The sequence below is a fragment of the Schistocerca gregaria genome, chromosome 5 (assembly GCF_023897955.1).
Source record: "Schistocerca gregaria isolate iqSchGreg1 chromosome 5, iqSchGreg1.2, whole genome shotgun sequence".
In the NCBI taxonomy this organism is placed as follows: domain Eukaryota; kingdom Metazoa; phylum Arthropoda; class Insecta; order Orthoptera; family Acrididae; genus Schistocerca; species Schistocerca gregaria.
In genome coordinates this window covers 661,976,088-661,992,110 of record NC_064924.1, presented here as the reverse complement: position 1 = coordinate 661,992,110, position 16,023 = coordinate 661,976,088, and positions in this window count along the sequence as shown.

The window sequence follows — 16,023 nt, the reverse complement described above, 5'->3', positions numbered from 1 at the left end:
TATCACAATGGTTCTGAAAAAATATGAAGAGTTTACACAGTACAGACAAAATACAATTTCATAAGTGTGAAGTTATCCAACTTTGTAACTGCGTAAACATGTGTCACTGATATAGAAAAAAAAATGTTTGTCTCTCTGAGTTAAATGATCCGATAGCTGTGTAATTTATGTGTTAGAGAAATATGGTACCAATGTGGAAAGTTGTATAAGCAAATACCATATTAGCTAGGGCTCCTTGTACTTGCCAAACACATGGTACACAAAGTAAGCGTGTACCCCCTGAGGATTAATGTAATTATACCCTCAGGTGTTACAGATTACAGCAATGGAATGAATTATTTCACGGAAAACTTACTTTCTAATTCAAAAATCTTTAAAAGAAAATGTTTTAAGAACAAAATTAATCACTCAAATGCGTGTCCTGTAGCGCTAAATGTGCGTCATGCTGTAAGATAATTCTGTGGAAGTGTCGTAGTTATCGTCCTCTGTAAGCAAAGTTCTGCTGAAGTCAAGGTACTCACCTCATCATAAACTAAAGTGAAATGCTTTGCGTATAGATATCGTAGTTACTAAGTACCTTACCGTGATCAAGAAAGTACTATAATGTAATGTAATGTTGTGCTACAGAAAAGGCTGTATTATTGTAGCTATACCACAAAAGTTACTACTGAAACATGTTTTACTTTCCAGAATAATACAGAAAAACTGTGCAGATATAAAACAGATACACAGCAAAAACAACAACGTAAATTGTGTCACATATTAGTAGCGTCGTGATATAATCGTGTAGCTATCAAAGAAACCAAATGCTAAGTCACCTTTAATGTCACAGATAGAATGTCTTTTCAAGTAAAGCAAAATGTTGCATTAAAATCTCATTAGCAGTATCAGTATATGTTTTAAGTATGTAAGCCTTATAGTCGTTACTTAATCGTGCAACTAACAAGCAAGAATGTACAAATAACAACACTATGTCGTCTGTTCACTATAACAATGCATTCGTAATTTCTGTTTAAATAAGTTCTCTTGGTTCTTGACTGGATATTTAACTTCAAACATTGTTGCATCGTAAGTCTGACAAAGCATACTAAAAATGTGAAGTGAAAAGTTTTATTTTAAAGATAGCCAAATTGAAGCCGGCACGGTAGCTCAACGTCTTCGGTCAGTGGGCCGATTGTTCTCTGTAATAAAAGAAAGAATGAGTAAAGGAATCAAAGATCAACTTGAACGGATTTCTTTTGACGTCCTCCAGACCAAACTAAATGGACAATACCGAACAAAATTATATATACAGGGTGGTCCATTGATAGTGACCCGGCCAAATATCTCACGAAATAAGCATCAACCGAAAAACCTACAAAGAACCTAACTCGTCTAGGTTGAAGGGAGAAAGCAGTTGGCGCTATGGTTGGCCCGCTAGCTGGTGCTGCCATAGGTCAAACGGATATCAACTGAGTATTTTTTAAATCTAAGAACCCCCATATTTATTACATATTCGTCTAGTAAGTAAACAAATATGAATGTTTTAGTTGGACCACTTTTTTCGCTTTGTATAATTTAGAACTTTATCTTCAAGGTAATTGATAAAAATGTCAGCCATAGTTCCTGAAATACTGGACCTCATGCCTAACCCATCGTCCTAAATATAAAATTTGTTATTAAATGTAAAATAATTAAAACTTGTAATGAGCTGTAGGAGTTCAATAAATTCAAATGAGCTTGAAGATAAAGTTCTACATTCTGACGATAACATTATGGATAAGATTGTTTATTACAAACGTTATGTAGACGACACTCTGTTCCTTGTCGATGGTTCCCGTGAGGACATTGAGGAAATAGTAGAAAAATTCAACGACGCACTTAATAAAATAGAATTTACCGTGGAGTATGAAACTGACAATTGTTTACAGTTCCTGGACCTGAATATAAAAAAGCAGGGTTACAGACATGCGTTCTCCGTTTATAGAAAACAAACTACGACTGATGCCGTGATCCCGAATGATTCATGCCATCCGCAGGCTTATAAAGAAACTGCTTTCCGTAGTCTCGTGCATATGGCAGTCAATATACCTATGAGTGAAAAAGATAGGGAGACTGAAATTAATATCGTTAAGAGAACAGCGATGAATAACGGTTACAGAATAGATATGGTTAAAAAACTGTTACGGAAAAGAAATAAGCGCAAAAAGAATAAACCTGATGGAGAGAAAGTGAAAATTATCACGATGCCATACTACGGAAAAGTCTCACAAAAGATAGCAAATATTTTTAAGCCATACGATGTCAAAATGCTTTTCAGACTAATAACCTAGTGGGATATATCCTTAAGCACGATATTGGCGAGAAGAGAATTAAGTTTGAAAGATCGGGAGTTTATAAGATTCAGTCCAGAACTTGTGATGCAAAATATATAGGGCCGACTGGAAAATCATTCGCGATCCGGTATAAAGAACATAAAGATGCGTTCAGGTTAGGAAATTGTGACAAATCAGCTGTTGCGAACCATATATATGAAACAGGCCGTCCCCTTAATAGCATAGAAGACAACGTAGAAATATTTCATGTAGAAAAGAAAGGGAGAAAACTTGATTTACTAGAGGAATTCGAGATAGCTATCCATGAAAAGAAACAAAGAAATATTCTAAATGCACAAGATAACTTTAAAGAAATGAGATTTTTAGCAGGTTTTTGGAATTATTTTAGGGCAGGTATGAGACTTTAAACTTGTAGCATGTCACTGACGGACTTGCGAGAGGCTAACGATGGCAGACCAATGCAATAAGGAAATCAGGCGCCCAATAGCATAGCGTTACCGTCAACCACACGGCTGTAACCACTCCACAACACCTAGGCATGTCAGCCTACAACAGCTCCCGAGCCGGCGCAGTGCGACAGCATATTTGGTAGCTATGGGACGGCCATCGACTTGTGTCAACAACTTCAATGTAAGACGAGGACCCATAGTCCAAAATACTCTATGGACTTCCCAACTATTTGTGATGGTATTTTTAGTCCGTTTAATTTCATGACATAGACTTTACAACCTGATGATGAGAGCATTGTCTCTTGAAACGCGTTGTTAAAATATACGTATAAGAATCGCGGTGGAATGCTAACAGTGATAACCAGTATAGTGACAACTGCTACCTCGACTCCATAATGGACCGTTCACCATTTGCAGAAAAGGCCGACATCGTGTTGATGTACGGCTATTGTGATCAAAATGCCCAACGGGCTTGTGCTATGTATGCTACTTTGTATCCTGGACGACATCATTCAAGTGGCCGGACCGTTTTCCGGATAGCTACGTTATTTAAGGAAATAGAAGCGTTCAGCCACATGTGAAACGTCATCCACGACCTGCAACAAATGGTGATGCCCAAGTAGGTGTTTTACCTGCTGTCGCGGCTAATCCGCACATCAGTAGCTAGCGCGAGAATCGGGAATCTCATAAACCTTGGTGTTGAGAATGCTACATCAACATCGATTGCACCTGTACCACATTTCTATGCATCAGGAATTGCATGGCGACGACTTTGAACGTCGTGTACAGTTCTGCCACTGGGCACAAGAGAAATTACGGAACGATGACAAATGTTTTGCACGCGTTCTATTTAGCGACGAAGCGTCATCCACCAACAGCGGTAACCTAAACGGCATAATATCCACTATTGTGCAACGGAAAATCCACGATGGCTCCGACTAGTGGAACATCAGCGACGTTTGCAGGTTAATGTATGGTGCGGCATTTCGGGAGGAAGGATAATTAGCATCCATTTTATCGATGGCAATCTAAATGGTGCACTGTATGCTGATTTCCTACGTAATGTTCTACCGATGTTACTACAATATGTTTCACTGCGTGACAGAATGGCGATGTACTTCCAACATGATGGATGTCCGGCACATAGCTCGCGTGCAGTTGAAGCGGTATTGAATAGCATATTTTATGATAGGTGAATTGGCCATCGAAGCACGTTCACCGGATCTGACGTCCCCGGATTTCTTTCTGTGGTGAAAGTTGAAGGATATTTGCTATCGTGATTCGCCAATAACGCCTGACAACATACGTCAGCGCATTGTCAATGCATCTGCGAACATTACGGAAGGCGAACTATTCACTGTTGAGAGGAATGTCGTTACACGTATTGCCAAATGCATTGAGGTTGACGGACATCATTTTGAGCACTTATTGCATTACTGTGGTATTTACAGGTAATCACGCTGCAACAGCATGCGTTCTTAGAAATGAAAAGTGACAGAGGTTTACGTATCACATAGTAACAACCGAAATGACGTGTTCAAACGTACCTTCGTTCTGTATTTTAATTTAAAAAAACCTACCTGTTACCAAATGTTCGTCTAAAATTGTGAGCCATATGTTTGTGACACTTACAGTGCCATCTATTACAAAGCGGAAAAAGTGGTCCTACTAAAACATTCATATTTCTTTACCTGCTAGAAGAATATGTAATAAAAATTGGGGTTCCTATTTTTAAAAACGAAGGTGATATCCGTTTGACCTATGGCAGCGTCATCTAGCTGGGCAACCATAGTGCTATTTGGTTTCCCCCTTCAATCTAGACAAGTTTCGTTCTTTGCAGTTCTTTTGTTTGACGCTTATTTCGTAAAATATTTGGCCCGGCCACGATGAATGGACCACCCTGTAGTTTCACCCTTTCGCCTTACACAGGAGGTGGTCGAAAGGTATATGGCTGAAATAACAGCTCAAGAAATCATATTTCTGTAGCTGCTCTGCCGAACTCTTAAGGGACCATTTATTGTGCCGAGTTAAAATGAAGAAGCGCATAGTACTGCTAAGTTTAGGAGCCAATATAATTTGGTAACGCCGTAACAAGTGCTTAATGCACTTCGCTCTTCGGTCCGACCTCCACTGTTCCCGTAGCTCGTGCCATTTCATTCGCCAACAATCAAGCTCCTTTATTGCCAGCGGGGAAGTTGCAGCTTCGCTTGATTAGGGCATTGTGTCTGAGCCCCCCCTCTAGGTCGCGGTCTCGCATAGTGGAAAGGCAAACAATGGAAAGAGTTTGCCGCTGCGCAACGCAGGACACAGATGGCGGGTGCGTGGCGGTGGTCATGTCTCTGAGGGGCAAACGCATCTACACAGAGCCAGGCGCCGTTTTAATAGCGGCGCCGCCTGGCGGGGAGCTGTGACTAACGCCACTCAGCTGCGGCCTAATTCAATAACCGGCGCGCGCGCTCCATTGTCACGGGACGGTGTAAATAAATCATAACCGCGCTGGATGCGTCCGGGCTGGTGGCCTCTCAGGGATGAATGGATTATCTTGCCGACCGCAGGGGTAGGAACCTCTGCGTTACGTTAGCTGTCTGCGACGCTGGGCACGGGGTAAGTACAGGCAGGCGAGATACCAGTTGTCTCCACCACCCCGCATCGAACATCGCTTGACTTGAGTACCTATAACAGATTATGAAAATGTAAAACAACTGTGCTCTAAAAAAATTTACATCACCAAAAGCCTATCGTTAACGGGTGCTAGATTTTAAAGTCTGCATCGTTCACGACGGTGGTATCTTGAATTACACACTTCCACAGGGAGAACGGAATTAATGTTGATTATTCATAAAACATACATAACCGGTTTGGAGACACACATTCCATCATCAGATGTGTCTGGGAAATCAATTACATCCTGTCCGATTTAATGAAGTACGTCCATGCATAGACAGCTGCTATCATCACTGTCCTGTTATATCCTTTAAAACTACGAAGTTGTGGAAAAACTTTTTTATCTGTCTTACAACAAACACGAAACTTAAAATCGACCGTGGTTAAGACGCTCTGATTAATTGTATCGTGCTGGAGTGCTTTCTTGATTGAGCGCATGATTGGTTATCTTCCCCTACTTAAGGAATCTAGAACTGTCTTTCCTTACCACGCTTCCTATTACATCCTCACGAAAGTATTTCCTCAGATTTCAACGAAAGGTCCTACTATACGGCATAGACAAAGAGAGAGACGGAAGACAGCGACAGAGAGAGAGAACCATAAGCAACGTGTGAAATTTCAACAACACAATATTTCTAATTAATCGAAGATACGTCAACTACAAATACTTTTGTATCTAAGGAACTTGACGAACGATGTTCCGTATGTTTTCGAAGGAGAGTGGTCCCCTCTGGCAACTGACCCTTAACATAGACAAATGTAATGTATTGCGAATACATAGAAAAAAGGATCCTTTATTGTATGATTATATGACAGCGGAACAAACACTGATAGCTGTTACTTCTGTAAAATATCTGGGAGTATGCGTGCGGAACGATTTGAAGTGGAATGATCATATAAAATTAATTGTTGGTAAGGCGAACCAGGTTGAGATTCATTGGGAGAATCCTTAGAAAATGTAGTCCATCAACAAAGCAGATGGCTTACAAAACACTCTTTCGACCTATACTAGAGTATTGCTCATCAGTGTGGGATCCGTACCAGGTCGGGTTGACAAGAGGAGATAGAGAAGATCCAAAGAAGAGCGGCGCGTTTCGTAGCAGGGTTATTTGGTAAGCGTGAGAGCGTTACGGAGATGATTAGCAAACTCAAGTGGCAGACTCTGCAAGAGAGGTGCTCTGCATCGCGGTGTAGCTTGGTGTCCAGGTTTCGAGAGGGTGCGTTTCTGGATGAGATATCGAATATATTGCTTCCATCTACTTATACCTCCCGAGGAGATCACGAATGTAAAATTAGAGAGATTCGAGGGCGCACGGAGGCTTTCCGTCAATGGTTCTTCCCGTGAACCATACGCGACTGGAACAGGAAAGTGAGGTAATGAAAATGGCACGTAAAGTGCCCTCCGCCACACAGCATTGGGTAGCTTGCGGAGTATAAATGTAGATGTAGACGTAGAAGGAGAAACTTGTCTCTAATTTCGAAGGCATCCACTTCATCCTTTTCCTACTCGGTTTGCAGACACGTCTTGTGGATTTATTTGTACTCTTTCACCTAGACTGAACCAGTAGCACATGAATAAATGGACTTAAGACTGGTAAAAATGTTATATAATACCGTTTCTGAACAGTGTAATGGATTTCTTCATATCATCATTCAAATTTATCGACAAGGCTGCTTGAACTATGATTTTTATCACTGAATTGACTAAATTTATCCGAGCTAGAGTATTTTGCATTTCCCCTGCCGTAATTGAGAATGTAACACTAATAAATAGTATAATCATAAAATCTAATCTACTCACTATTAATTGACGAAGAAGTTTGTTTTAACATTCATTGTGCAAAACTAAAGCAAAGCAACAGATATGATTTCGTTCAGCAGCAAACAGTCGCTTCCGGTATTTGCAGGACAGCAAATTAGTACAGCAGACTTTCTAGGTAACTTAATAAATTCACTTCGGCTTCAAAGCCGATCATCAGTAATGAACAACGAGCAAAGATAGCGTCTTGTTGTCGACTTTAATCTATTGAGAATAATTTCTAGCCAGAAGAGAGCGCTTATTGAGGGCAGAATGTTCTGTGCCTCCGTTGCGTCTTGCAGCCATCAATGTTAATTTCAACTCAGAAGCCAGGAAGCAGACAGGACGAATCTGCCACCTCCACTAGACAGTACGCAACTAACTACAAGCACTTCAGCTCCCCAAAAGCTTTGCTGTTGGCGCATGCTGTTTTTCCATTGGAAAGTGAGTAGTTGCTGGCAATTCATAAAAAATATCAGTATGCTCTTTAAAACCATTACTAAATGGAAGTCCTTGCTCAGTTAAAAACTACGTTAAGTAAACGTTACTAGTTGCGGATGTCGTTGATTGGCAGTGGCTAATGCCACAGTCCACACAGAACGGTAACTATCTACCCTCTGCTGAAAGGTCTTACACACTGTGGGAGTGCCTTTATGCAGCCACTAACTTGCATCTCACTAATTTTAAAAGCTTCTCTGCGACTGATAAATATTTATTATCAATGCACAGGTTGGCTTCCACATACATTCATGTCTTTCCAGTCATACTTCACTACCGTAAATAATCCGAATTTCAATACCTTTTCCAAATTTTTGCTGAGTAATTCTCAATGTAGTGACGCCAATCGTCACTTTATTAGTAACGTTCGTCGTCGCAAGTTTTCCGCTGAGTTAAAAGCACAGCTCCTTTCTTCTCTCCTCTTTTTTATGATTTTTATTTTCTTAAATCAAACTGTACAGTACGTTACTGGCGTTAAACCTTCTCAATAATTTACAGAGTACTATTGTTTGAAGGTAGGGTGCTATTTTTCGTTAGCAGCTACAGAGAGATAAAAAATATATACTATAGTTGGAAACTTAATGACTTAAAACAGTCGTCTTAGAAGAATGTAACAAAACAATTTCTTATTTTCATATGTTGTTGTTGTTGTGGTCTTCAGTCCTGAGACTGGTTTGATGCAACTCTCCATGCTACTCTATCTAATGCAAGCTTCTTCATCTGCCAGTACCTACTGCAACCTACATCCTTCTGATCCGCTTAGTGTACTCATGTCTTGGTCTCCCTCTGCGATTTTTACCCTCCACATTGCCCTCCAATACTAAATTAGTAATACTTTGATGCCTCAGAACATGTCCTACCAACCGATCCCTTCTTCTGGTCAAGTTGTGCCACAAACTTCTCTTCTCCCCAATCCTATTCAATACTTCCTCATTAGTTGTGTGATCTACCCATCTAATCTTCAGCATCCTTCTGTAGAACCACATTTCGAAAGCTTCTATTCTCTTCTTGTCCAAACTATTTATCGTCCATATTTCACTTCCATACATGGCTACACTCCATATAAATACTTTCAGAAATGGCTTCCTGACACTTAAATCTATACCCGATGGTAACAAATTTCTCTTCTTCAGAAACGCTTTCCTTCCCATTGCCAGTCTACATTTTATATCGTCCCTACTTCGACCATCATCAGTTATTTTGCTCCCCAAATAGCAAAACTCCTTTACTACTTTAAGTGTCTCATTTCCTAACCTAATTCCCTCAGCATCACCCGACTTAACTCGACTACATTCCATTATCCTCGTTTTGCCTTTGTTGATGTTCTACTTATATCCTCGTTTCAAGACACTATCCATTCCGTTCAATTGCTCTTCCAAGTCCTTTGCTGTCTCTGACAGAATTACAATGTCATCGGCGAACCTCAAAGTTTTTATTTCTTCTCCGTCGATTTTAATACCTACTCCGAATCTTTCTTTTGCTTCCTTCACTGCTTGCTCAATATACAGATTGAATAACATCGGGGAGAGACTGCAACCCTGTCTCACTCGACTCTTATAAGTGCCATCTGGTTTCTGTACAAATTGTAAATAGCCTTACGCTCCCTGTATTTTACCCCTCCCACCTTCAGAATTTGAAAGAGAGTATTCCAGTCAACATTGTCAAAAGCTTTCTCTCTAAGTCTACAAATGCTAGAAACGTAGGTTTGCCCTTCCTTAATCTAGCTTCTAAGGTAAGTTGTGGGGACAGTATTGCCTCACGTGTTCCAACATTTCTACGGAATCCAAATTGATCTTCCCCGAGGTCAGCTTCTACCAGTTTTTCCATTCGTCTGTAAAGAATTCGCGTTAGTATTTTGCAGCTGTGACTTATTAAACTGATAGTTCGGTAATTTTTACGTCTGTCAACTCCTGCTTTGTTTGGGATTGGAATTAGTATATTCTACTTGTAGTCTGAGGGTATTTCGCCAGTCTCATACATCTTGTTCACCAGATGGTAGAGTTTTGTCAGGACAGGCTCTCGGAAGGCCGTCAGTAGTTCCAATGGAATATTGTCTACTCCGGGGGCCTTGTTTCGACTCAGGTCTTTCAGTGCTCTGTCAAACTCTTCACGCGGTATCGTATCTCCCATTTCATCTTCATCTACATCCTCTTCCATTTCCATAATATTGTCCTCAAGTACATCGCCCTTGTATAAAAAAGTATAGACCCTCTATATACTCCTTCCACCTTTCTGCATTCCCTTTTCTTGCTTAGAACTGGGTTTCCATCTGAGCTCTTGATATTCATACAAGTGGTTCTCTTATCTCCAAAGGTCTCTTTAATTTTCCTGTAGGCAGTATCTACCTTACCCCTAGTGAGATTAGCCTCTACATCCTTACATTTGTCCTCTAGCCATTTTGCACTTCCTGTCGATCTCATTTTTGAGACGTCTGTATTCATTTTTGCCTGTTTCATTTACTGCATTTTTATATTTTCTCCTTTCATCAATTAAATTCAATATTTCTTCTGTTACCCAAGGATTTCTACTAGCCCTTGTCTTTTTACCTACTTGATCCTCTGCTGCCTTCACTACTTCATCCCTCAAAGCTACCCATTCTTCTTCCACCGTATTTCTTTCCCCCATTTCTGTCAATTGCTCCCTTATGCTCTCCCTGAATCTCTGTACAACGTCTGGTTCTTTTTGTTTATCCAGGTCCCATCTCCTTAAATTCCCACCTTTTTGCAGTCTCTTTAGTGTTAATCTACAGGTCATAACCAATAGATTGTGGTCAGAGTCCACATCTGCCCCTGGAAATGTCTTACAATTTAAAACCTGGTTCCTAAATCTCTGTCTTACTATTTTATAATCTATCTGAAACCTGTCAGTATCTCCAGGCTTCTTCCATGTATACAGCCTTCTTTTATGATTCTTGAACCAAGTGTTAGCAATGATTAAGTTGTGCTCTGTGCAAAATTCTACCAGGCGGCCTCCTCTTTCATTTCTTTGTCCCAGTCCATATTCACCTACTACGTTTCCTTCTCTCCCTTTTCCTACTACTGAATTCCAGTCACCCATGACTATTAAATTTTCGTCACCCTTCAGTATCTGAATAATTTCTTTTTATTTGGTCATACATTTCTTCAATTTCTTCGTCATCTGCAGAGCTAGTTGGCATATAAACTTGTACTACTGTATTAGGTGTGGCTTCGTATCTGTCTTGGCCACAATAATGCGTTCACTATGCTGTTTGTAGTAGCTTACCCGCATTCCTATTTTCCTATTCATTATTAGACCTACACCTGCATTACCCCTATTTGATTATGTGTTTATAACCCAGTAGTCACCTGACCAAAAGTCTTGTTCCTCTTGCCACCGAACTTCACTAATTCCCACTATATCTAACTTTAACCTATCCATTTCCCTTTTTAAATTTTCTAACCTACCTGCCCGATTAAGGGATCTGACATTCCACGCTCCGATTCGTAGAACGCCAGTTTGCTTTCTCCTGATAACGACGTCCTCTTGAGTAGTCCCCGCCCGGAGATCCGAATGGGGGACTGTTTACCTCAGGAATATTTTACCCAAGAGGACGCCATCATCATTTATCCATACAGTAAAGCTGCATGCCCTCGGGAAAAATTACGGCCGTAGTTTCTCCTTGCTTTCAGCCGTTCGCAGTACCAGCACAGCAAGGCCGTTTTGGTTATTGTTACAAGGCCAGATCAGTCAATCATCCAGACTGTTGCCCCTGCAACTACTGAAAAGGCTGCTGCCCCTCTTCAGGAACCACACGTTTGTCTGGCCTCTCAACAGATACCCCTCCGTTGTGGTTGCACCTACGGTACGGCTATCTGTATCGCTGAGGCACGCAAGCCTCTCCACCAACGGCAAGGTTCATGGTTCATGGGGGGAGGAGCATTTTCATATATAAAATGCAAACGTTTTAACGGAACATCATTTATTTTTGAACACGAATGAGACTAAGTAGTTTAATTGCTTCTACTACCTATGGAATAATGCCCGATTGTAACTCCTAGATGTTGTTACTAAACAAAGCGACATATAAGCGTGACTGATCTTTCAAAAAAACAGAAAAAAGGGAAGAGTTTCCATTCGCACAAGGAATTATTTCTTACGTTTCCTTACATTTGCTCCGTCGTTATTATTAATCCTGTTTATCAACTTAACACTCAAGTGACAATATGAGGAGGTCGAAAGTTAGAAACAAATGCGCGGTCGTAGCGTTGAATTTACATTTTCCAAGCAGAAACAAAGCACACTGTCAGCATCTTAAACTACTAGGGGTGCAGTTTGTATTTGCTTGCTCTATTTGCCTCTATTGATCGTTTTCGCGGCTTTCCTTTGCGGACGAGATATCTGTTCCCTTCTTAGATGGCTATAGCTCGGGTCGCACCAGTGCACGCATTCAGCACGTCTTGTAACTTCATAAGTAGGCATTACTCATGTCAGCCTGGAACAAGATGCCCATTTTGTCTTACGGTCAGTAGATTGTCACGTTATAAATATGGATAGCGACGTAGTTCATGTTTCGGGAAGATGCTGTCCTGCATTTCTCACACTAGCGATGTACTCAAAAAGAACTTCGAAACATCGAAGGCGCGAAAACGAGTTTCATAGGTGAGAACTCCCCACAGTTCACATCTGTCGCCAGCTGTTCCCTGTAGTGCAATAGTTCATCCTGGGAGATGTTAAGATGCCTATTCTCGTTTCAGATTCTGTTTACACGCAAATGTGTATCTCGAAACTGTTGTATCCTGGCTATTCGTCAAAGATGGGATGTCTAGGAAACATGCTTTCTGGATCGCTAGAGAACAATTCAAGCACTTCGTATTAATGAGTTTTAATTACAATAATATAAATGATAATACTTAACTTTAAGAAATACATAGATGTGTGGCAAGCAAAGGGCGACATGCAATATAATCAATTTCCTTCAGCAGCACGGTTCCAATACAAATGAAGTGATACAGTAGATGCTTCTATCCAGGTCGCTGGTCTTAACGCTTCTGTAGAACTAGACTGCGACCAGTCGGGAGCGGCGCTTATGTTTTCTTGGCCTAGAGGCCGCTGTTGTCGCATTATCGTCCTGGAGAAAGGTCGGTCAGCGTGCCGTTGGCTGACGTCTTCTTCACAGCTTCCTCTGCTCTAACATTCTTGACTGGCTTGCCGGAGCTTGACTTTACACTGGAACGGAAACTATGCCCTGAATAAACGTTCCAAATTTACACCCATGAGGTTATATTACAAGGCTCTTTTAATGTACCCATAAAGACATACGACAGCCGGGTCTGTGGCCGAACGGTTGTTGGCGCTTCAGTCCGGAACCGCGCTGCAATACGGTCGCAGGTTCGAATTCTGCTTCGAGAATGGATGTGTGAGATAACCTTAGGTTCGTTAGGTTTAAGTAGTTCTACACTAATGGCCATTAAAATTGCTACACCAAGAAGAAATGCAGATGATAAACGGGTATTCATTAGACAAATATATTATACTACAACTGACATGTGATTACATTTTCACGCAACAAATAGATACTGACAAATCAGTTCCCAGAACAACCACCTCTGGCCGTAATAACGGACTTGAACGCCTGGGCATTGAGTCAAACACAGATTGGATGGCGTGTACAAGTACAGCTGCGCATGCAGCTTCAACACGATACCACAGTTCATCAAGAGTAGTGACTGGCGTATTGTGACGAGCCAGTTGCTCGGCTACCATTGACCAGACGTTTTCAATTGGTGAGAGATCTGGAGAATGTGCTGGCCAGGGCAGCAGTCAAACATTTTCTGTATCCAGAAAGGCCCATACAGGACCTGCAACATGCGGTCGTGCATTGTAGTGCTGAAATGTAGGGTTTCACAGGGATCGAATGAGGGGTAGAGCCAGGGGTCGTAACACATCTGAAATGTAACGTCCACTGTTGGGTTTTGTATGAGAAGCTTTAATCCTGTATCCTTTGTCAGTTGCATAGTACAGAGAGGTCGGTACAGAGATTCTCAGCATCTGTCTTCAGGTTTAGTGGTTTTATACGTAGGTACTACTAGATGTCATCAGCGCACGCGTGCTGCATGCAGTAGGACAAAACTGATAACATATCATTGACCTACAATGAAAAGAGTGCAGGAGCTTGTGCTGGCGTAAGCTGTCGCCAGCACAGCGGCTGGCAAAGATGTAGCAAGAAGGTCAATAGTAGGCGTTGGATGAAACACGCCTATCAGGAGAGAGGCCAAAGACAGACTCGCAAGCAAAACGCCGCCAACGCCATCTCAACCGCAAGTAATTAGGGCACTGCCATGGACTGGAGGATTGAGTCTCAGCTCAGTCTCAGTCAGTCTCAGTTTCAGTCACTAGCTCAGTCACTGGCGCACTACCTTGCTTCCTAGTTTGGCGTCTGTCATTCACCACTAAGCAGGACTTGTACTTCACCAGCAGTGAGGCTAACGTGGACTGTTAGCGAAGAGCTTTTACCACAGCAAATTGACTCTTAAAGTTAAGTAGCTTCCTGTTTGTGTAAACAAAGAGCCCTGTTAATACAGGTGTGCAGTTGTGTTGTAGAGAGAGGATACCGGCCGCCAAACAACATCCTCTCCCTTGATTCCTGTGGTACAAGACTCTCCAGTGGCGACAAGGACACTGCGAAGAATACAACAAACCTAATACCGAACTCTGAGAGATGCGTGATACTACCTACCTCCATTGCGACTTTTTGGTGACGGATATGACGATATTGCTGGTGAGACGTCAGGTATGAGAGAAAGCACTACACTGCACTTGGCGAGAAATTCAGGCTGCTAAATTTGGCCAGTAGGATGTCGAAGTCGTTGGTGTCAAAGGCTTTGCTGAAGTCTAAGAAGCACATGATAGACGCCTCTTGTGTATCCATGGCAAGCTTTATTATGTGTAGATGTGAAAATCTATGGTTACATTAAAAGCATGATTAAGGCCTCCACGATCCACACAACATATTTTCAACAATTCGTTGTACTATTAATCACTGATTGTGAATTATTTAAACAAAAAGAACTGTATATGTATCAGAAAATAGGGAAAGAAGCTAAGTCAGTGGGACTGCGATAAATTCAAATGTCCTCATGTTCACATGATTTAATATAATCCTATGATCAAGTACCATGCTTCGCCAAACTCAGTACGAACCAACTCCACATATTTATGGTCACGCTAAATTCTTGGAAGTACTGTGAATTCCTACCTCGCTAAGCTTTGAGATGTGCAACTTGGAATAAGGACTCATTCAAAACTCTGCGAATGAACAATTGACTCTAATTACAGATCTACTCAAATCTTACTCAGTTATGCAGCGTTTTACCGTACGAGCACATGTCTTCTTTCCACGTCCAAAACTAGACCCCTTGTGTCAAACTCAAACGAACGTTTTCCAGCTGCACGTGCAGTCTGCTCGCTTCTATGCGGTCCATCGCAACCGCTCCCTCAAAAAGATTCGTTCTAGCATCATACGGAGAGTGTCAGAGACAATCATGCTCTGAAAGAACGATGGCTTCTTACGGAGCATACCTTTCCAGAATACCTACGATTTCAAATAAGCGAAAGAATGTCAGTACCGAAAATAGTGATTTCGATAAACAAGTTTCAAAATCTCGAAAAGCAGTTTTTAGCAACAGTGCAGTTAGTTACTTGAAGCAGGCCGTTTAGCAAAGAGCGAAGGGCAACAAGGTTCAGGGCGAACCATCTAAGTCTTACACCGCAGGTATTTCGGACATGGAAGGCACTTTCGACAAACGGTTCTCATAGAAATGAATTGTAGCAACGGCGCGCAATAGAAGCCAATCAACAGAGTTGAGACGTTGACGAAAGTAACAGTCAGAAATTTTTAAAAGGGCCTATGCCAATTGACAGTAAAATCCTAAAGGTAGCGCAAATCCCCGTTTTCAAGAAGGGACGTCGAACAGATGTGCACAACTAACGTCGATCAGTTGTAGAATTTTGGAACACGTATTATGTTCGAGTATAATGACTTTTCTGGAGACTAGAAATCTACTCTGTAGGAATCAGCATAGGTTTCGAAAAAGACGGTCGTGTGAAACCCAGCTCGAGTTATTCGTCCACGAGACTCAGAGGGCCGTAGACACGGGTTCACAGGTAGATGCCGTGTTTCTTGACTTCCAGAAGGCGTTTGACACAGTTCCCCACAGTCGTTTAATGAACAAAGTAAGAGCATACGGACTATCAGACCAATTCTGTGATTGGATTGAAGAGTTCCTAGATAACAGAACGCAGCATGTCATTCTCAATGGAGAGAAGTCTTCCGAAGTAA